A 24,645-nucleotide genomic window follows, 5' to 3' on the forward strand; every position below is an offset into this window, starting at 1 on the left:
AGAGAGAGAGAGAGAGAGAGAGAGAGAGAGAGAGAGAGAGAGAGAGAATAAATGAATGAACGAACAAATGAATAAATGAATGATGGTGTTTGCAATGTCTTACTTTCTCCTTCAGTATTGCAGTGGGAGAGCAGGTTGGGAAGGTAAAAACTACCCCAAGACCGGACTTGTTTTTCAAGGGGAACCAAGCAGTGTCAGGAGGCTGGTTGGTTATTGCGAGAGCCTAGGATTTGTGTTTTTAGGAATCCAGGGTAGTGAACTTCTGAGAAACCTGAGGCCGTTTCAAAGAAGTCCATCCCTGGGACGAGGCATGCTTCCGGGGAGGTCTGGAGGAGCATAGCTTTTTCTAAGGAGGTGCATTTTTTGTCCATTTTTTTCTCACTTGGGTACTCTAGGTCAAATTCTGAGGTCATTGCGCATGTGCGAGGGGGTTAGTGAGCTAGCATGCTCCCGCAAAGTCTCTAAACCTCAAAACCAAAGGAGACTAGAGGAACCTCGGTTTTCTGCCTGATTTTCTTCGCCGTTTCTGAGGAGAAAATAAAATAAAGAGTAAGGCGATAAGCTCCCTGTGGGGAAGGATAAAGTACACTCCAACTGTGATTCAACAAATGTTTTTTTTAATCACCTATTGTGTACAAGGCACCGTGCAGAGGCACCGAGATGCAAAAGAAGTCTTCATAATACACGTATAAATTTTCTGAGAAATTGGTAAACTTTTGTCGGCCTTACAATTTCTTAATACTAAGCTATTTTCCAAACCACTTTTCACTCTCTTCTACTGAGATGATTGAGTAGCTTGCTAAACGTTAACTCCTTTTGGAAGATCTTGTCAAATTATTAGTAGAATTTTTCTAATCTTCCAGATTAGGTCCCCCCCACCCCAACACACACACACATACAGACACACACAATGGGGTCAATGGAAATCTTTACATTTTCCATTTTAATTATTTCAACAGTAGAAAGTGAAGTGGAACCAGTAAGAGATTTAAGAGTCAAAATTATTTTTTCTAGCCCATAAACAGAACACTTTTTATTTATTTTTTTCCAATCTCCTTAACCTGTATAAATTCGAGGGAAAAGAATTAACTGTACTTTTCTCAGGAGTTAACATTATTCATAGAACTTTTGTGTTTAAGTAAGGTGATAGTGTAGTAAATGGAAAGACTTGGTTTGGTTTTGGTCCCAAACTGTTTTCCTAAAATCTTGCCAACCACAAAAATACATTAATTTTATATATATATATATATTTTCCCTTATGGGCCTGATATTTTTTTTAATATCAAAAGTTAAACTTTTAATCTGATGTTTAATAGATTCTCATGTATATTTCCAAATGTATTCATGCTGACATAACATCTTGAAGCTGTTATCTAAGGAACTGCTGTGTAATTTCCTTTAAAGCCCTCAGGGGACTTGTGGGAGCAGGAGTATATCAGCTCTAAATAACTTTCAACAGGTCTGAAATTCACAAGGGATTGTTAGAGATGCACATAAAATTCTTCAGTGTCATTTTTTGGATAGATATCAGTGTATCAGAAAAGAACTAAGTTGCCCACAGGGAATTGTTTGCTTACATGACAAGGTCTAGTCAATTGTATTTCCTTAAAAGGACATGAAAATATTCCCTTTCCCTTTAAATATTTTTTCTTCTTTTTTTCCCTTTTTCTCCAACCTTTAGAAAATGGAACATCAGTTATAAGTCAATTTATTACACCTGATTCTGAAGCTACTAAATATTGCTCAGTTTTCGCCTTGATATTTGTACTGAGTAAGATGTAGTCAGTTTCACATAATTGAGTCAGCTGCCTGTACCAGTGAGTTTATGCCAGTGATAATTCCATGGTGGATATGCCCACTGTTTGCATCAGATTTCTTCTATCTGATCTTCAACTGGATTAGAGTATCTTTCACCAAATGTACTAGAGTGTTAAAAGAGACCTGCAAAAGCAAAAATGGTGGACATGAGAGAATATATTTACAATTAACCAACAATCAATCATTAAACATTTACTAAATGCTAATTATATTATATGGGCAGATAAGGGGTTGCAGTGAATAGAGTGTTGGGTCTGAAGTCAGGAAGACTTGTTTTCCTGAGTTCAAATGTGGCCTCAGACATTTACTAGATGTCTAACCTTGGACAAATTATTTGACCCTGTTTGCATCAGTTTTCTCATCTGTAAAATGAGATAAAAAAGGAAATGGAGAACCACTCTAGTATCTTTACCAAGGAAACCCCAGTGGTGGCTAAGTGGCACAGTGAATAGAGCACTGGCCCTGGAGTCAGGAGGATCTGAGTTCAAATACAGCCTCAGACATTTGACACAAAAGTAGCCCTGTGACCTTGGGCAAGCCACTTACCCCTATGGCCCCACCTTTCCCCCTCAAAAAAAAAAAAAAAAACAAAAAGAGTTGGATAAACTAAACAAACTGAACAACAGCTATTGTATTATTTACTGCCTGGAATAGGTGTTAAGGGTAGAGAGACATTTAACTTAAGTACATATTAAATATATTCAGGGCCAGCTAAGCAGTGCAATATGTAGATAGAGTGTCCTGGCCTGGAGTCAGGGAGTTAAAATACTGCTTCACTTAGTAGCCATGTAGCCCTGGGCAATTCACTTCACCTTATTATGCCTCAATTTCCTTATCTGTAAAATGAGAATAATAATAGTAGCTACTTCTCAGTGTTGTGAAGATCAAATGAGATAAAAATTGCAAAGCACTTATCTTAGTTCTGGCTCCTAGTAAGCAATAAACATATGCCTATATCCACACATATGCATTAGTTAATTATTATATATAGAATAATTTCAAGGTTAATAAAAAAGAAGTGTGAGGCTGTGTAATAGTAATGGAGTTTAAAGATCCCCATGTATTGTCTTGGTTTGGGGGTTGAATGCTGAAACCCAGAGCTTGTAAATCCCACTTGTGGGACAGACTTATTGACATGAAGAGAGGGGGCTGAACTGGGAAGTGCTGGTGCCTTGGATTTAGAGAGGCATAAGCAGAGAGAAGGCCCAAGCAGAGAAAAAGGCAAAAGAACTTTTGAGAGGAGCATTATGGAGGCAGAGAGAGAGAGAGAGAGAGAAGATTCCTGAGGGCCACTTGGAGCTGCACAGAACTTTTGAGAGCTGCCACCTGGAGCTGCCAAGGACTGAGGAGACATGGCTGTAATGCTAATATTTTGTCTGTCTGTTTCGATGTTGTGTTGAAAGATTCGTTTGCTGGTGAAGAACAGTGCTTTTGTTGCAGAAGTCCTGTAAACTTGTTGTTGGTTCAGAAGCCCTGAAGAAGGATTTTCTTGTTGTATGTTTACAGAAATCCTGGAAGAGTACCTTTCTGATATTTTCAGGGGTCTTGAGACTGTTCTGCAGGCAGAGAGTAAATTGATGAGGACACTGGCAATGTATCTTGTGGCTTTATTAAGCTTTGTCTCTCCAAGAACAGATTGCTGAGAACTTGCCTCAGGTCAAGATAAAGAAAAGACCTCTCCTTGGGCATTAAATGCTGTGATGATATCCTAACCTTGCTGTATCTCAGGGGTAGATGGCCTTTGTACTCTCCACTGCCCCTTTTGAGACTTGGCATTAACTGATGATAATTGTAATTCAGTTATGATCCAGGGGTGGGAAACTTGACTTTTTTGTGTGTTCTGTGACTGACCAAATAAACATACTTTGTTTATGTTTGGAAAGTAATCTTAATCTCCATTTGAGAAGAGAGACTTTGTGACTGACTAAATGAATGTACTGCCCAGGGGTGGAGTAACACTTGGAAATTATTGAAACACACTTGGTGTATGCTGTATTTTGATTTTCTCTGTTCTGTGAATGTTTTGCCTTAATTTGTCACTGAATAAAATGGAGAGCTACTATGCTGCTATTCTGAACCTTGGAAGTTGCTTTTGCTTGGCATTACAGGTGGAGCCAAGATGGCAGATTAGAAGCAGGAAAACTCCCTGAAATCCCCTCATAACCACCTCAAATACCTATAAAATATGACTCTAAACAAACTTTAGAGCTAAGGAATCCACAGAGTGACAGAGAGAAATAAATCTCCTGCTGATGGTAGCTTGGTGGGCCGGCAGGGATGGTCCATTGTATCCTGCTGGGAGCCAAGCCCATCCCCAGGTGAGGCAGTGATTTTAGCCTCAGTGTGGTCCCAACTCTGGAGCAACTGGAGGGACTTCAGAAGAGTGGATCACCAGCAGCGGTGGTGGTTTCCTGAATTATCAACCTGTAAATGCCAAAGTAAAAGTAAAAGGTCAGTGTAGACTTTGGGAATAGGGCGATTGAGATTGTGGTCTGGCTCCTGCACCCAGAGAGAGAAGCAGCTGAGGAACAGCCACGTGGTTGCTTCAGAGCTCCTGGCCTGCAGATTGTAGGGAGACCAAGCAATCGTTCTGAGGGGTTAATCACTCTTGCTTTAATCTGCTTGGATCTGGATCACTATCTTGGGTAGAGGTCCTAGTATGTGTGACCAGGTGCCAGAGTCAGTGGAGGCTTCTGAGAGGGCACCCAACTAATACCTCTGGCAGCTGTGAAAACCCCAGCAATTTAGGACAAAGCTCTCCTCTCTGGAAGCAGAGATCTACTGTGTCAAAAAGCTCAAAAGTCAAGTAATTGAGTGGTAATGTGAGCAAGCAAAGGAAGCAAAGCAAGCACAGCAATCCAACTTTGGATTCCTTTTTGGTGGACAAAAAGGTTCAAAGCATGGAAGGGCAGGAAGACAATAACATCAAAACTCCTCCACCAAAAGCTTCCAAGAAAAAAAATATGACTTGGTTACAGGCCATAGAGGATCTTAAAAAGTATTTTGAAAACAAAATAAGAGAAGTGGAGGAAAAATTGGGAAGAGAAATAAGAATGATGCAAGAAAATCACGAAAAGATTCAACAACCTAGCTAAAGAAAATAATACCTTAAAAATAGACTAACTCAAATGGCAAAAGAGGCACAAAAAGCCAATGAGGAGAAGAATGCCAGAAAAAGTCAAATCTGCCAGATGGAAAAAGAATCTCAAAACCTGACTGAAGAGAATTATTCCTTCAGAACTAAATTGGAGCAAATGGAAGCTAATGACTGTATGAGAAACTAAAATACTATTAAACAGACCCAAACAAATGAAAAAGTAGAAGGCAATGTGAAATATCTCATTGGAAAAAACACTAACCTGGAAAATAGATTCAGGAGAGATAATTTAACAATTATTGGACTGTCTGAAAGCCATGATCAAAAAAAGAACCTAGAAATCATACTTCAAGAAATTCTCAAGCAAAATTGCCCTGATGTTTTAGAAGCAGAGGGCAAAATATAGGTTGAAAGAATTCACCAATCATCTCTTGAAAAAGATCCCAAAAAGAAAACCCCTAGGAATATTATAGTCAGGTTCTGGAGTTCCCAAAACAAGGAGAAAATATTACAAGCAGACAAGAAGAAACAATTTCAATATTGTGAAAACATAATCAGGGTAACACATGATCTGGCAGCTTCTACACTGAAGGATCAAAGGTCTTGGAATATGATATTCCAGAAGTCAAAGAAGCTGGGATTAAAACCAAGAATCACCTACCCAGCAAAACTGAGTATCATGTTTCAAGGGAAAATATGGTCATTCATTGAAACAGTGAACTTTCCAGCATTCTTGATGAAAAACCCTGAGTTGAATAAATATTTGACATTCATATACAAGAAACATGAGAAGGTAAACAGGGAAAAGAAATCATAAGGAACTTATCAAAGTTGAACTATTTACATTCCTACATGGAAAAAAATGATAATTGTTATAAAACTTTTCTCAGTATGATGATAATTGAAGGGAATATAAATGTGTATATATATATATATATATATATATATATGTGTGTGTGTGTGTGTGTACATACATATATATCTATATAGGAGGGCATATGGTCATATGAATACATATATGAGTGTGTGTATATATGTGTACAGGTACACATAGTCAGAGGGCACAGGACGAATTGAAAAGGAAGGGATGATATTTCAAAGGTGAAATTGAGAGGAGAGAGAGGAATATAATGAGAGGAGATGGGGAGAGACAGAATGGGGTAAATTATCTCATGTAGAAGAGGCAAGGAAAACTGTTACAATGAAGGGGAAGAACAGGAAGGCAAAAGGGAATGGGTCAACCTTATTCCTATTGAATTTGGCTTAGGGAAGGAATGACATACACACTAAATAGGGTATCTCACCCTACAGGAGTGTGGGGGGCAAGGGGATCAGAGGGGGGATGATGGATGGGAGGGCAGGTTGGGGGGAGGGTAGTTAGAAGCACACAATTTTGTAAAGGGACAGGGTCAAAGTAGAACAAGTGAGAGGCGGGATAGGATGGAAGGAAATATAGTCAGTCTTTCACAATATATCCACTATGGAAATGTTTTGCCTAGCTACACAGTACAACCTATATTGAATTGCTTATCTTCCCAGTAAGGGTGGGTGACAAGGGAGGAAGGTAAAGGATCTGGTATTCAAAGTTTAAAAATCAAATGTTTAAAAAATATATATATTATTATTATTATTATATGCAACTGGGGATTAAGACATACAGGCACTGGGGGATGGAGATCCATCTAGTCCTACCAGAAAGTCAGAGGGGGGATGTGAGAGGATATAAGAGAGAGAAGATTGAGGGAGGAGGTATACCGCAGGATCGCCAATTTGGGATGGTGGGTAGGGGAAAGACGGGGAGAAAATATGTAACCCAAAATCTTGTGGAAATGAATGATGTAAACTAAAAATAAACATAAATACAAAATGAAAAAAAAAAGAGTGTGGAAGGGATACACTAGCAGCTAGGAAAAGTTTCCTGTAGAAAGAACATGACACTTTAGGTAGAATTATGAAGGAAACTAGATTGTCAAGGGAATGCATTAAGCAGTAAGCATGTATTAAGTTACTCCTCTTCTGTGTGATCTCTGTTCTAGGTACTGGAGATATGCATGCAAAATGAAACCGAGATGGATGTGGATTTTTGTTTTTCTCTGTGATTTTAATGAATATGAAAATTAATTTCCCCTTTTTTCAGCAATAATACTTTCATTATGAAGCAAAGATAAATGAGATATTAAAAATGAGACTGGTGGATTATGTTGATATTATATTCAGGAATACTACTACAATCATTAGCTATGACAACTGATTCTGTTTTTTCTTCTAGTAATTTTTTGGTCATATAAGATACCAGCGTTGGGGAAAAAATAACATTAGTGACTTGACAATCAAGTGTTATAATATGATTGCCCACTTATATTCATTTCAAAGAGGTGGTTTTGGCTTAGCACATAAATAATAAAAAGTAGTATTTTTTGAAAAGTAATTTGAAGTTTTTTGAAGAAACTGCAATGTTTGAGAAGTAAAATTTGTTTAATTGATACATTCATTTAAATTGAGATCTAGTGGAAACTAGTGGATAAGTTGAGTGAAAAGACACCTAATTTTGGATTCTGGAAGACCTGGTGTCAAATCCGACCTCAGACATTTACTGAGGTGTGACTCTAGATTAGTTACTTAGCCTAACTGCCCCCTGTGTAATTCTCTGGATTTCTGAATTACAGAAAAGGTTTCTGTCTGCATAGGTAGAGGACAGTTTTTCACCTGAAGTTCTCTATAGGAGGTAAATCACTGGATAGGGCCAAGGTATGTGTGGAGGCGGGGCTAGAAAGATGAAGGTAAGAAACTGAAAAGAACAAAAAAGGTGTCCTCCAACTTTCAAGGGGAAGTTGTAAATTCTTATGTGACACAAATACACTATAGAATTGTAGGTAAGCCATCAGGTCTCAGTATTTTTGTCCTTGGCCTGTAAAACTTCCTAAATAACCCCTTCTATAACACAAGAAGAAAATCAAGCCAGTCAATTACTACAGATACTCTTCTTCCATTCATTTCAATTCCATAAACACTTATTGAGTACTTTACCCATGTAGATCACTGTATTTGATGTGTGAGTGGTGGGTAAACCAAATAGAAGATGTATCTCCTGTATTAGAGCAAATTGCAATAGAGTTGGAAAAACAATAGACACATATGAAATGACAGAAAAATAATGTAAGGCACATTTACAAGTGCAAAGCAATATAGTCCAAACAGAATCCATAAACATGAAGGGGATCCAGAATAGAGCAAGCCTGGAGAATATTTTCTGAAATAGTGACTTCAAAGGCAAGTTTTAAAGGAAATTTTGATAGACAAAGGGAGGAAAAGGATGAATATTATTAAATTTTAAACTAATAAAACAGAAACTCTGCCATAGTAAGGAGGGTCATGTCTTCCCACTGAGACAGATAGAAGTTCAGAGATATAAGAGCAAGCAGAGGAACGGACACACAGAAAGGAAGTATGGACCTCTTTCCAAAAAAAACCCAAGCAAACCAGAAAGACATCTATAGCTATATCTATCTACCTATCTATCTATCTACCTATCTATCTATCTATCTATCTATCTATCTATCTATCTATCTATCTATCTATCATCTATCTATCATCTATCTATCTATCTATAATTATACATGTACATGATACTTCTTAAGAGTTCTCATGTTCTGTTTCTCTCTGTGTCTCTCTCTCTTTCTGCCCTCTCCGCCCCCCCCCCCCCCCCCATTTCAGGAGCACAGGTATGAAATTATGATGCTTAGGCTTGTATTTTGGTTTTAGAAATAGACAAGAAGGAATATCTCCTAAAAGTGTGAAATAAAAGATTGTAATTCTTAACTGTCTAAGAAAGTAGGACAAAAAAAATTTGAAAAAAGAGTAGGGGGAATAAGTTTTAATTAGCACCAGCCAAATAAAAGTTCTAGTTCAGTCATTTAAAACTAGCCTGATTTAGCATTTCCATTAAAATTTTAATGTAAGAAAGGTTTGACAGAATCCTTTTTAGTTTTCTAAATTTCCATCACTATTCCATTTGATCTTTTAAGTCTGCCTGGAGTGATGCAAATTTCAAAAGCTGATTTTTACAGACTAGTTTCATTTTTTAAAATTTTGATTCACTGTGAATGGATTTTGAAATAGCCTTACTGTTAATGGTGTGAGAATATACCTATTCTATTAGTTTTGGAAAAAAAAGTCACAGAATTATTTGAATGGAAAAGAAGATATCTAGAGCAATTCTAAAAAAAATGTTTCTATTATGTTTAAAATATTCCCTTCATTGAATGGAAAAAAATAATTGACATGAGATGGAAATTAATAAATTCTTGAAGGTTAATGTGGGTAATACAAGTCTTTTAAAAGGAAAAAAATATTTTGACACTTCTAAGAAAATTAAAGATACATCAATCTTATAAGTGTAGCCTTAGTGCCAGATGATTTCATGGCACCAAGAGAAAACCCTCAGAATGGTGTCATTTCTCTTGGCTTATATGTCATATGCTTTCCCAAAGAAACCTGAGAAAGTCTCTACTTGATTCTCTTATAAGTTGACTCCTGACCTGCAAGCTAATAGTTCACAATATTACAGGATTAATTTTTTCAAAGAAAGGGAATAAAATGGAAACACTTGATCTATAAACATTTATTTCCACAGACAAAACTGAAGTGTCTAGAGTTATAGCCTGAAACATGATTGCTCACCTGACTGCTCTCTTCCACTTTCTGGGTAAGGAATTGATGGTGGTGGGAAGGCACTTGTGACTGACCTCCTCCTGTATTCCTTACACACCTTTTTCTTTCATACTGTTTCTAGATAAGATAAGGAAAATATGGTAGTGTTGGTTGCCTTTTATTACCAATTTTCTTGGTATAAACTAACAATCATGACAACAGATTTCTAGTCTCATTGGTTCTCTATCTCCAGCTCTTCTCTTCCCCACCTTCACCCTTTCCTCCATTCAGTTTCAAATACTTTCTGCAATATTTCAGGTTCTCTAGTATTCTCCCAAGGGGCTACCATTCTCCTAAATCAAAATAGGGGAAGAAAAGGAAGACTAAAGCAAAATTATACTGTTATACATTACATTATATAATTATACATATACATTATAGAATGCTTATATTTTTCAAAGTCTTTTTTAAGAATTAGTAGGAAAAGCATAGTTTGGAGATGCAAGAAAATTTTGCCTTATATTTCCATAGTTTGCTTGATCAGCTGCTTTGACACTTTTACTCTTTTCTTGCTTTGTCCTCTCTCCTTTCCCTGTCTTTATATATCCCATAATTAATCACTGTACTTTGGAATCTCAAAGAGTGTCCATTTTTCCTACTTTGATGATCTTAGTTAGTTGGAGTAGTATAACCAATGAAATTATGTTTCCTTATAGTTTTTTCATAATACTCTACACATCAGGCAAGGAAACAGAAGATAAAATAAAACAGTTGAGATTACAGAGAGCAAAATGGAAGCAAGGAAGGAAGAAATTAAGTGCCTACTAAATGACAAACACTCTTCAAAGGGCTTTAACAAATATCTCATTTGATCCTCACAATAACCCTGGAAGATCAGGTTCTGTTATTACCCCAATTACAATTGAGGAAAATGAGGCAGACAGAGACTAAATGACTTGTCCAAGGTCATATAGTAAATTCAGAGGCTATATTTTAACTCAGTCCTTCCTGACTTCAGATTCATTCTTTATCCTCATAAGACTACTTATGACTTACATGAGTGTAAACAATTAAGAAATACCTTGTTTCACTTCCTTCTTTGCTGTTTCCCTCTTCTTTGTCACTTCCCAAATATAACATAAAAAAAATTAAAGGTGAAAGAGACCTTAGTAGTCATCTAGTCCAGCCACCTCTTTTACAGTTGAGAAAACAGAAGCCAGAGAAGTAAAGTGGCTGTGCAAAAGATTATATAGAAAATATGTGTAAGAGCTGGATTTCAAAACATTGCTTCTAACTCCAAATCCCAGAGCTCTTTCCATTGCATTCTTTTCTTCCCAAAGGTTTAGTTATGAGGGAAGAAAAGTGTAGAGGTAAGCAATCATTGCTTGTCTTTTGTTTTGTTTTAACTTTTTTCCTCAGGGTTGGACACAATGATACTCTTCTTGAGATATTTCTGGAATTATTTTTTAAACAAGCACACACACACACACACACACACACACACAGAGAAACAAAAACCTTATATCTTGTTATACCAAAGTCATACTCCTCATGGGTAGACTGCAGAGGATTTTTTTGTGAACTCCTTTTACCTCCTTTTCCCCTATCTATATTTAAGGGTGTCATTTTCAAAATGAATCTCTAGACTGCCCGAAAACTCAATTTTTAGTTGTCACTATGAGTAAATTTTTAAGACACACTTGAGAACCCTTGGGCTATGGAAGGAAGTTAGGAGCAAAAGCTAAATTCAGTGAAATTTTCTAGCTATATAGAAAAGCAATACATTGTCTCATATCCCTTTTCCTAAATCACACATCTTGAGTGTGAAATGGAGAAATTTATTTCAAGTGTTGGGGAGGAGCAGAAGCAAGCTGGAGCCAACTCTCTCTGGAGTGTGAGGGTCTATTGTTAAATTTTCTGTGGGAGGATTTACACCTCTGAAATCAACCATCCCTCCAAATCTCTTGATTTATTGTTTTGTTGATTGTTTAGTTTTTAAGACAGTGTTAATAATGGAGATTAGACTTAAAAGTGTGTGTGTGTGCACATTTCAAAGCACAGTTGTTAAAACATTTACCAGCACCGTTAAGACTCTGTAAACATTACTTTAGCTAAGAAGGTTTGAGGTAGAAGGCTTAGGGAATTAAGTTATCACCAGAAGGAGAGTCTAGATCCTGTAGACTACTACTACTAATAATGGTGGTGGTTCTCCGTTGTGCTCAAAGACAACCAAAAGTACATCACTATGTTGGGGGCAAGGTCTCAAAAATTCCTAGAAAAAAATTTAATACTTAAACTGTATAGTGGAAGAAAACCACAAATTTCTATTCCCCTCTAACTGAGTCATGTTGATTAGTTTCTCTATAATCTTGAAAACTATGATAACATTTCTGAAAATAAAGTGGATTCTTGGCCATAACACTTCACCTTTATTGGTCCCTAATTTCCAAATTGCTTTCTCCTTTATGACCCAGTATACTCTATCATTATACTCCAGGGCTCAGTTAAGAGGATTCGTCTGAAGTAATCCTGATCTGATCACTGGACAATTTCATTTGGTAATGACTGTGATAATTTAGGTTTTCTTTGCTGTTCTTGGCTTCTGATTCTTGTGGCTTAGCTTTCCCCAACTCATCGCTTCTTTTGGCTTTTTCTACTTTTCTAGATATCATTTCTCACTATACATAACCTTTGTTCTCTTCATTCCTCCTCCCTTAGGTTTGGGACTACAGCACTTTCTCTTTGCCTTCCTGGTAGCACTTCATCCATCAGTTGTAAAAGATGTCAGGAAAGATGAGGATGAAGAAGTGAAGAAGTCATAGTAGATTTAGCAATTAAAAGATCATTAAGGTATAGAATAATATCAGAGGAATGTGAAATGAAGGGGAAGGGAGAAGAGTGGGCTCTAAGCATATTGTTTTGTGTGTGTGTGTGTGTGTGTGTGTGTGTGTGTGTGTGTGTGTGTGTGTGTGTGTGTAGTCCTCATCTGAGGGAAGAATAGCATGAGATGTTTCATGATGAAATTTTAAAACAGCTGCTGTGGTGAGTTGAAAAGGGAATCAATTAGGTAAGGGTAATAGGATTACTTTGCTATAGTCAGGACCCAGTTGAGATTAGCTAGCATAAATTTGGAGCTTTGTTCGGGAGCACCCAAGTAGGAACAAATTAAGCTGATGGTAGGAATAATCCAAGGCTTGAGTCTGGTAGTATACCCTACAGTTTTTTTCCCTTCTAAACATCTCTTTCATGTGACTGTATCTCTCTAGTCACACAGCTACTATCTCAGTCCACTTGTCTCCCTGCCTCAAATATCTCCCCATTTCAGTCCATCCAACACACTTCTGGCCAATACTTTTCTTTAAGCTTAGATCTGACAACGTGACTCCCCTACTCAACCAATCCCAGCGACTTCCTATTACTGCTAAGATCAAATGTCAATTCTGTTTAGCTTTTAAAATTCTAAGCAATCTCTACTCTCTGAATAGAGCACTGGAACTTAATTTAGGATCTGGGATTAAATCCTACCTCAGATATTTACTAGGTGTGTGACACTGGGCAAGTCACTTCATCTCTCTATGTCTGCATTTCTTCAACCATAAAAAATGTGAATGATAATAGCACCTACATCTAAGAGAATGTCACAGTAGCTGTTTGTTGCGAGGGCCAGTGAGAAAATATCCATGAAGCTCTTAGCACAATGTTTAGCATATAGTAAGGGCTGTATAAATATTAATACTGCTATGATGATGAAGCTAATGATAGCACATGGAATAAGTACATAACAAATATTTCTTGGTTAAGTGATTGTAGGAGGAGAGGGAAAGGGCCATTCAAGAGTAGAAGATATTGAAGAGCTGAGCTCTTTCATCAATAGGTCAAGACTGAAAATGAATGGGAGTAGAGCTACAGAGGGGTGATAACCTGGGAGAATGCTGAAGCATGAATAAAAGGCCATTTAAGGAATTATGGCATTCTTGAAACTAGAAGTTGAACACACTTTTGGGTAATGGGAGTATCAAAGGAATGACTATCTCTTTGTTAAGATTGAATAACTGGGAAGTAAGAGTATTAGAGGGACCATCAACATGTAGACTGAAGTAGTCTGCAAGAACAGGATCTTTAGAGTGATCCATACCATTTTTGTTTACAACTACCTCCCTGAGCTTCAGGGTTGTAAAAACGAAGAATTTATTTTATTTCATTTTTTAGTATATTTTATAAGTTTTTATCATCATCGTCATCATCATCATCATCCTCTTCCTTTCAGAGTATTGTGGTTTAATGAAGAGTCATGACTTATCAGAACACCTAGCTTCTAATTTTACAGATACACCCTTAATGTATGATGTTGAACAAGTCTCTTAATTTCTCAGATCCTGTTTTCTCACTTGGAATATGCAGACAGTAATAAATGGTAATACTTAAAAGGCCAACCTTACAGTGTTGTCAAGAAAACATACTGAAAACTTTAAAGCCAACATATTAATGGAAGTTGTTAATATAATTCACTGGGGCCATAGTTGAAGCTTTTTTCCATTTACAGGAGTCACTTGAGTTTGTAAATTAAAGTGAATATATTTGTTTTATCCAGGCCTATACGTACCTGGAGTCATATAAGCCAATTTTTTTCATTACCTGAGCATGTAAGTCATCAAGGGGACTTGAACCTCCAAAGATTAGATTTTTGCTTCCTCTATCCATGCTTAACTTTGATATCAAGTTTACAAGAATTTGTTAAATGCCTACTATGTAGCAGATAGTAAGTATAGGAGATACAAAGAAAAACAAATGGTTGTCCCTGCTCACAGCCTAATGAGAGATAATGTAACCAACTGTGTACAAACAACATTTATACAGTATAAATCAAGGATTATCCTGAAGGGAAGGCACTAATGTTAAGGGAAATCAGGAAAAATTTCCTGCAAAATGTGAGATTTTATTTTATTTTTTTTTAAAGCAATTGGGGTTAAGTAACTTGCTCAAGGTTACACGGCCAGTTATTTCTGGGTGTGGTGCTGAGTATCTGAGCCCAGATTTGATCCAGGTCATCCCGACACTGGAGCCGGTGCTCTTACTCACTGAGCCACCTGGCAGCCCCTCAAAATGTGAGATTTTAGGTAATACTTGAAGGAAGCCTGAGAAGCCAACAGAAAGATGAGGAGAATGAGGATTTCATCAGTTCCCTATGAGCCCTTTTTGTTCTGTCCTATCTAGTGTAAAGATCATTCTCCTTGGCAGAGAAAATTGAACCAAAATTGTAATTCATAGGATCATAGATTTAGATGTTACACATGACAAAGTTAAGACCAACAAAGGTTATGTAACTTGCTGGAGGAATTCTCAGAGGTGCGATCAAATCCAGAGCTAGTGCTTTCTGTTTTACCCCTCAGCATTTCCTTCTTTGTCATAGACACTTATTATTGTCATATTCACACCTAACAAAGTTCCACTCTTTAATTCAAATATTTTCGCTAATAAAGCTGAGGCAAGGAAACAAAAGTCATTTTGTTGTCTTTAAGTTTTCTCACTGGCTAAACCATAGTTTTAGGTTGGTAATGGTGATATAGTGTTTGCTGGAGGGTAATGGAAGGCACTTACCCAATTTATGGATGGCATGGATATTATGGATGGCAAGGGAAATCCAGTCATAGCTAAAGTAGCCTATCCTGATACCTGGCAAATAGCAGCTCATTTGCAATAGCAGAGGCCTGGCTATGTAGTTAGGTGTTCAGCTGCCTGAGGAAATAGACCAGCCCAGGAACTGGTGGTTTTATCTTGATTATAATGTACCTGGGGAGAGCCTATAAAAAAGTAGGAAAAGGGAGACAGAGCCTCTGATCCTGCTGGATGGCTGTGGTTTATTGGGAATGACTTGATCTCCCTGCTATGGAGGCCTTATCTTTACCTTAAATTTTTATATTGCCACACTAGCTTCTCAGGCTTTCCTATACACAAAAGCTTGGGAGCTTGGAAAGTGTCCTGAGCTGACTTGTGAGCAGTGTGCAGAGACCCCTCCAGGATATAAGCTCTGTGGGGATTAGCAGGGCCTGCTTTCCTAGGCCAAGTTCTCTGCTACCTCACAACATGGTCCACTCCAAGAGGGCTGGTGGAATATGGGGATTGTGGGGGAGGTACTTCAGGAGCTTTGCTTTCCTGGCAGTGATGGTAAGTTTGGGTTCAGAGATCATCTAAATGAACTAAAGTGATAATTTCTGTTCTAACTTGCTTGTCCTCAGTTAATGAGACCAGGGTTTGCTTCTCTTGAAGTGTTGGTGTCCCCATTTCAACACATTAGCAGAAAGGCCACTGTCCTGGGGGGGTCATAACAGAGGACTTTTATTCCTTACTCTGACACTGACTCTAAGTTACCTCTTTTTTTATAAAATAAGAACTTTGGGGAATAAACAAAAAAACAAAACAAAACAAAAAAACATGGTCTTTTAAAGTCCCTTCTCAGCAACATTTGACTGTACTTTGGTTTAGCTTCATTCCTAGTGTTACACTCATCTTTTTCCTGACCTCAGGCAAATCACCTCTCATCTTCAGGTCCCAGTTTCTTCTTCTGTAAAATGAGGTTAGACTAAAGTATCCTGAAGATTCATCCAGCTCTGGCATCAGAGAAGCAGATTGGTGGTGCAGAGAACAGTGCTGGATCTGGAGTCAGGAAGACTTGAGTTCAAATCCAGCCTTATATACACTGACTTGTGTCTCTGGGCAGTCATGTAAGCTCTTCCTGCTTCAGTTTCCCTATCTGTAAAATTGGGATAATAATAACATCTACCTCCCTGGATTGTTGGGAAAATCAAACAAGATACAATTTCTAAAGTGCCTTGAAATTTTTAAAACACAACTCTTTCTTCTCCTTTTCCTCCTTCTCCTCCTCCTCATCTTCATCCTCTTTTTTTCTTCTTCTTCCTCTGAGTGTTTTGTGTATATTTCAAAAAGTCTAAAAGTCCCCTCCCACAAAGAATCTGACCATTGTCTACAAGGATTACAACTCTACCTCCACCTCCCCTGTAATCAGGCTTCTTAAATACTAAATATGAAGGAAAATAACCAAGGCCACCACTACCACCACCACACTAGTAGTAGCAACAGCTAACATTTATATAGCATTGTAAGATTTTCAAATTGCTTTATAAATGTAATCTAACTTTATTCTCACAATAACCTGAGAGTGTTTATTACAGATGAGCAAACTGAAGCTAATAGTGGTTGACTTATTTGTTTAGGATCACAGGATTAGGAATTGTCTCAGACAGAATTTTAACTCATCTTACTGATTTCAAGTCCCCTGCTATATCCAGTGTACCTAATAACTAAATTTCAAAGTCAATTTGTTTAACTTAGAAGGTACCCAGTTTATCAGTTTCTCTCAATGGGCAACCTTTCAGTAATGGCTTTATGACATGCTGGTGGTGTTGAGTCCTAACATTTCCCAGGGGGATTTCAGTCCTTCTTCCATGCTGAGAATGCTTTTCATTTCATTTGCTTGTTATTATTATTATTTAGCATTTATCCTGGGTGCAAAAATCCTAGTTGCTTCTCTACTCACCAGTGTCAGATCATTATGAGCTTTAGTATTCCTAACACTATTGTTATAGCATTCGTTATAGATTTGCTCGCCTTGCTTCTTTCTCTTTTTCAGATATCTTAAAAATCTAAGTTGGTTGGTTAGTTGTCTGTGTATATACTATGTTTTAATATATAACTCCTTTTTTTTCTTCCTGATTGGAATTTTTTTTCACTTCATGTCTTCAGAAATTCATTGTTGAGTTTTTGTTTGTTTGTTTTTAATCACTCCTGGCTTGGCTTTCCCTGTAGAATATTAGTTCATGAAATCTTTATCTTTTCTAACCCTGGAGTCTTTGAAATCACTTCTCCCCAAGCCTTTTCTATGTATTAGGCTATTATTGTCTTTCTTTTCTTCTATCTCCAATTTTGAGACCCTGCTCATCCCCAACTATTCTTCCACCTCACCAAGCAATTCTTCCTTATTGGTGAGAATCAGATCAAGGATAAAACACCCCTATTTTTAAAGATGGTATTATCATTAAGGCTGTCAACAATACTGATTAAATCCTTTAGATGCCCAAATTAATCTATTCGCACTTCTGTGTTAATTGTGTAAATTATCCTCCTTGCCAGTAATATACTGTATTGATCTCCAACCTCTCTAATTTTATTTGTATCTTCCTTTAAGATATAGCTGAGATACCAACCTCTTAATAAGAGTCTATTTACCATCTTTACCTATATGAATACTTTCTTTTTTTTATCTTAGAGTTTAGAATGCAAACTCCTTGAGGGTAAAAATAGTTAAGGGGTTTTGAGTGTTTTCTTTCTATCCCTAACACATAATTTGCACATAGTAGATGCTAAGTAAATTTCTGGCTAAAGGCATTATATCAAATTATGTGCTAGGTGGATATTTTAAATTTTGTTCTTGTTTTTTCCCCCTTTTCTTGGTTTCTCAGAACCCTAGGATGTAATTTGGCACCGTTTAAGTTCCAAAGCAGTACATTACTTCAAATCAGCATAACAAGAAAATTGCCACATGTTCAGCTGTAGAAAAATATCAGGAGGTCAATTAGGTAGTAAGCAGAGAGAAAATTAGGCATTATACATCGAATATTATTTTGGCATATTTCTTTTCTATCTACTTTTATTTTTGCTTTCCTGGATAGGTTTAATGTGAGGGGACTATAAGGGCTCATCTGTGTGAAGAGAAACACCAAATTAAAAAATGGTTGATTTGTTTGTGTTAGCTGTCTTAATGATCAAGTCAGATTCAACACATGGCTAATTCTATTAGTTGTTCACAAGATACTCATCAAGCTAGCCAACAAAACTAATTCGGTGTGGAAAACATGCTCTGGGTTAAGACATGATCCGAGTGCATTTACTGCAAACAGATTCCCATGTTTCCCTTCATGACAAAGGGAACAATTGAAAAATGATCAACTGCTTAAAGGGGAAGACTCAGAGAAATACCATAGGTAGTCTGGGCTAATACAAATTTATATGTTGAATAGCTGAATAGAACTAATGAATTTTGGAAATGATTCATAAGGTCATATGAAAATCGTGTTCTGGTGAATTAGAAGTGCACACAGCTTCCAATGAACCTGATGAATTCTTATGCAGTAATTTCTACACTAGGAGATCTTTCGTAATTCTGCCAATAGCATCTAACTATATTTTTATTATTTGTAAACCTTTGATTATGATGAGCAACATAAAGTGATAAATTAAAAATAGGATTGCAGGATTATCACAATTTGCAATGAGATTTTCAGCCTTTGTACACATAACAGCTATAGGAGCTAGCTCTCAATTAATTTTACAAAACAGCAACAATTTTGCGCAATTACATGAAAGCTGTTGACTATGTCCCATTTCTCTTTTATAAACATATGTCACCAAGCCATTAGAGACAGCTATTACATGGCTTCCTTTACATTGATATCTATCTATCTATCTATCTATCTATCTATCTATCTATCTATCTATCTATCTATCTATCTATCTATCTATATATATGTAGTTCTAATGCGTTTGTAAGGTGGAGATACTAGAAAAGTGAAAGAATGGATGTAGGAAGATTAGTTAGAGGGCTATTACAGAAGTTCAGGCTAAAAGCTGATAAAAGTCTAAAGTAGGGCAGTGACAATGAGAAGACAAAGGAGTTGGAAATGTTTCTTTCAAGAATGTTTGTTGGGAATACAAGGTTTGTTTGGTTTTTGTTTTTCAGTGAGAAATATATTAAATTCAAGAGATAAACCATGTATAAGAGTTGTCTGAGAACTACATTTGTATTGAAGCTTAATTTTAAGTGTACCTAAGGAAGAATTAAAGTATGTATATCATATAAGTAAATAATATGAATTGATTAACCAGAAACTCTGGTTTTATAGAGGACTTTGATCCTAAAACATTGGTTTATGCCAATTTCCAGATTTAAGAAACAAGTCAGGAACTCCTTATGGATCATAGGATAAAAAACAAACTTTTCAGGATGACATCTGAAGCCTTCTATAAAATGTTTCCAATCTACTATAGCCAAACATTCCAGGCTAATGATGTGACTGTGCAAATACATTCAGGTTCAATATGTTGTTTGGGTTAGCATATGTTTAAACCCATGATTCTTAGTCCTCACCAAAACTCCTTCCAGCCAAGCATTCCAGATGACATGTGAAATTTGAATAAAGGGTATTTAATTAGAAACAGAATAGCCATATACATATGTATGTATGTATGTATGTATATATATACACACACATGGAATTAATAATCTTATTATTTTTATTTTCAGTTATTTATTTATTATTAGTTATATAAAGAATTAAATTATATAGTAACAATTTTTAGTGTCTATAACAAATGATTCCCACCTCCAGGTATCCTGCCTAATCAACTGTTTCACAAATTCCTTTGTCTCCCCAATAAGACAGGAGAGGAACATTGTCAATGCACTTATTGTACATATATATGATGTTGATATCCCAAGATTTCTTTTATCACTTCCCTTTCAAATGTCTGAAGCAGCCAAGAGAGTGCTGACTTTAAAGGAAATGGAGTCTCCTGATACTATGGCCAGATCCACACTGATTATATCTCTTTCCAATATCTCCCTGCTGCCACTACTTTTACCATTTTCATCTGTGTCACCTATAAGAATAGTGTAAGTACAGCTGTTCTTTCTTCCCTTCGCTGCCACTCCTGCTGTTGTGTCTATGCTACCCTCCTTCTTACCACCCTGTGAGACTCATATTGCCTTTTTTAACTTCCTATACTACCTAATCAGAAAGTATATTAAATGATATCACTGCACTATAGTTTTACGTGTTCTGGAAAATCCAGTTCAGACATAAAATTTCCCCCACTAAGAAAGATTTTGTTTATTTTAAGCATTATGGGAACAGAGAGACCCTTGACATGTCTACTACTATGACTTTTCTAGACTAATTTCAAATGATTTTAACATCATCTCTGGGTTCACTCTATCAATACCCACTTTAATGGGCAGGCAAGGTTCCTATAGAGCAACTAACTACTTCCCTCATTCAGGGTTCTAACATCTAATAACATTGAGAGACTAAGATTTTGAATAATATCACTTATGAGTCCCCAAATGTGGTATGTTTCTCCCAACACTGATCAATCATTTGATATCAATTAGATTTTACAAAGTGATATTCACAAGAAGGTATAGCAAAGACAGAAAGACAAGAAAACATCTCCCTAAAGTTGAGACTGGGGATATAGTCTCCTGCACACATACCAGGCCATTGAGGATGTGGGCTCAAAATTGACTCACAAAAGCACTAAAAATTTAGGGAACATATGAAGTCAAGACGTGATTCCTGGCCCTGCCAATAATTTTCATTCTTTTTAGAATCCCCACCAAATTAACTTCAAGGCAAGACCCTTCCTTGCTCAGCAGGTCTAGTTTCTTAAAGTATATTGTGTCAGTTGACAAATCAATCTATTATGTGAAGCAAATCTCTCCTCAGGCCCTGTTTCTTATAGAAATAAGCTACAGTTAGCACTGTCTCTGTTGATCTCTGCTACTAAATCTAGTTGCTGAAGGGACCTCTTTTCAAGCTCTTTCAAGCTTTCAGAGCTCATTATGCTGTAATCTGATCTTTTACATCTCTAAATACTCATTCATGTAGTATCAGGAAGGAGAAAACACAGAAGAAAGAACTGTATGCTCAGGGCCACATGGTTGCTAGATGTGGAGTTAAGGTACTCGAAAGCTACTAGAGAAGAATGTGAGAAATCATCAGTTTTTAACTTTTATATGAACACTGAGTTCTGGGTAAATGACTATTGAGTCATTAGGTCTTCTGGCTCTGGACAAGCAGATAAACACACACACAGACATTTACATTACATACATACATACAGAAAAGTTATATCTAATATATTACATATTCATTTCATATTTTATATTAATTCATATTATCTGTCATATATTTTATATGTGTCTGTATATGTATGTATATCCACATCCAGACATATACACACATATATGTGTGTGTATAAAAATTATCATCACATGTCATCAGCCACTTGTTTTCTCATGACTGGAAAATGGTTTCTGAAATTCCAGATGATGGATTGGCAGTAGGCAAGGGATACTGTACATGTTCTTTTTAATCTATTAGAAAAGGCAAATATGTGCATATTCTAAAACCTAGATCCTCATTGATCAGTTCCCCATTTTGCAATTCATCTTCATTTTCTCTGTATTCCAGACAAATTAGCATACTAGCTATTCCCTGAAGCTGATATATCATTTCTCATCCCCATGTCTTCTTAAAAGCTATATAACATTCTCGGAATGTACCTTCCTCATTAATATTTTTTAGAATCTTTAGATTTTTCAAGGTTCAAATTTCTACCGCCCATTAGAAGTCGTTCTGATTATCCCTCCTATCCCAGTTGTTACTGTGCTCTCCTTCCTCAAATCATCACATCTGTGTACATTTTGTATCCCCCTCAGAATGTAAGCTCACTGAAGGTAGGATTTTTTTTTTTACTTAGTATCCCTAGCATAACAAAAATATGAGAAACACTTAATAAAGGTTTATTCAATTGAAATTTCACTTAAGTCTGAGTAAAGAGATAAATCTGACCAAGAGTTGAGTAGAGAAGCTGTGTGTAATCACGTTGTTCAGGTCCTGTACTCCCTTTCCCTTCTTCCTCCCTTCCCTCCCTGAAGGCACGATGATAAGCCCGATGAACCGAGGCCAGGACTCTGCTGCGGCCCTTCCTGCAATCACCAGCTGGGTGAAGCCAGGGTTCTGGGCTGGCACCGGGCACCTTCCCTCCCGCCAGCGCCAGGAGGCGCACGCCTTCCTGAACCTTCTAGAGGACAGCTACCTGCAGCAATTCTTTGCCACGGATCTATGCTTTCAGATCTCTGATAAGTATCTCTTGGCTATGGCCCTGATCTATTTCCAAAGAGCTTGCCTGCAGCTCAGTGAATATACACACCGCAAACTCTTCTTAGCCTTGTATTTAGATAACGACATGGAAGAAGACAGAGAGGACCCCAAGTATGAGATTTTGCCCTGGAAGCTGGGCAGGGGCTGGCGGAAACTCATGCCAGCTTCCTTCATCGGAGGGACCAGCTGTGGGCTCGGATGGGCTACCGGGCAGCTGTGAGCCGGCACTGTTGTGAAGAGGTCATGGCAAAAGAACCATCCCATTGGGCCTGGACCAGGAAACAGCCTGCCCACCATTGGCGGGGGGGGCTCCTCGAGGCTCCCCCAAGAGAGACCAGAGCTGTTCTGCCGTTCTGTCCCATGTCTCGGATCTCTCGCCACTGGGTTGCTCCCTTTGTGGCTGCTGGGTCAGGTGGAGCCATTCTCCATTTCCTCCCAGAGAGCAATCCCCCAAACAGAACTCCCTTAAACAGCATCCCCCCCCCAGCAGAAGTCTCCCAAACAACCCCCTCCAGCTCAGTCCCTTCCCACTCTTTCCTTGGCTCCTTGGCCCAGGAACTTTTTCTTCATTCTCCCTCCACTGCTGCATCTAGAACCTGGAACCTACACTTTACAGATTCTGCCTGAGCTGGCCACTACAGCCTCCCCTGCTTCCTGGCAATCAGTAGGATAAGGAGCAGTTGGACCAGGCTGCCGGCCCCTCTCTGCAGTTGCCCTGTGCAGAGTGACTGCTCTCCCTGGCTCCAGGCTGGCATCACTGCTACCATCCCGTTCGCTTCTGTTCTTCGGCTTCCTAGTGATAACTCATATCCTGGACAAGACAATGGTCTTCGTTCTTTAATAAGTTGGAAAAGAGACATTGAAAAAAAAAGAGTTGAGTGGAAAATAAGGGATGAGGTAGAGTAAAAGAGATGAATGCATGTAGGTGATATTTTATTTTATAAAGATCCCTACAAGGTTCGATATGGCTAAGTTGGGCTTAGAGCACATCTCATCCCATCCATTTGGTGAGAGTGAAGAATAAAACCATAAAAAAGGGGCGGATAGGTACCACAGTGAATAGAGCAGTGGCCCTGGAGTCAGGAGGATCTGAGTTCAAATCTGGCCTCAGACACTTAACAACAACAACAACAACAACAAAAACCTAGCCCTGTGACCTTGGGCAAATCACTTAAGCTCAATTGCCCTCCAAAAAAAAAAAAAAAAAAGAAGAAAAGAAAAGGAAAAAAAAACGTAAAAAAGAATAAAAACTAAAAAAATTAAAGTGTCATAAAATATGCAAGATACTCAACATACCTGGAGCTATGACTATAGGGAGGCTGAAAACGAACACTTCTTGAAAAAAAAGCAAGCTAATTTTTCAAAAGCAAGTTTAGGAGAGTTTTTCCAATGTATTAAATAATGTCAGGTCCATGGAAGAGTCCAAATAATTCCAAAGCATGGAAAACATGATCCCGACTCTGTGGTAGTTTTTAACCTTTTGCTACTCAGATAAGAGTGGATTAGAGAATTGAAAATAGACACTAAGTCTCATAGGGTTCTCTAGAGTCTCCAGAAAATAACAGTACTGATATTTCTGGGTGAATTTTTCCTCTATGTTTAAACTCTCTGAAAGCCTGTTTGACCCCATTTCATTATAATCAAAGTTTGATAAAGTAACAACCCAGTTGGCTGTAGTCAAGTGTTTTGTTGAAGACTTCTAAAATACAGAAATGATGAAAATGGCTTATGGAGGGAATATGGTGGTTAAATGAATTCCTCTTATTATAGCAAAATCTTCTTTTGTTCCCCAGGCAACGAACATGTTTAAGGACTAGTAGCAGTTTAAGTAGAAAAGTACTTTTAAAAATAGGGTTTTTTTAAAGATAATTGTGGTCAGACACTGTTTAGAGAATTTTTTTTTTCCTTGAGTGGCTAATGGTCCACAAATTACAATTCTGTGCAATTTTTTTTTTAATAATTCAGGGCTAGGTAATAGAGTGTTTTGTATGTTTTTTTTATTTTAGTTCTTTTATTAAATGATTTCTTATTATGCTTCTGTCAAAATAATAATTTAGTTTTACAATTATCCTAGTTCAACTTTCTACTAATCTATTCCCATTTTAAGTAGGCTGAAAACAC

General features: G+C 37.3%; 1 protein-coding gene and 1 pseudogene across 14 annotated transcripts in view; both read left to right on the forward strand.

The window, feature by feature from the left end:
• PTPRD (protein tyrosine phosphatase receptor type D) overlaps window positions 1-24,645 on the forward strand; it is a 2,782,277-nt gene that overhangs the window by 265,649 nt on the left and 2,491,983 nt on the right. The gene's annotated exons all lie outside the window — the stretch shown is intronic.
• LOC138163125 (speedy protein C-like) lies at window positions 22,232-23,668 on the forward strand (annotated as a pseudogene).

This window comes from Petaurus breviceps, unplaced genomic scaffold (genome assembly GCF_028583685.1).
Source record: "Petaurus breviceps papuanus isolate PSGF00001 unplaced genomic scaffold, PetGlider_PUasm1.0 187, whole genome shotgun sequence".
NCBI lineage: Eukaryota > Metazoa > Chordata > Mammalia > Diprotodontia > Petauridae > Petaurus > Petaurus breviceps.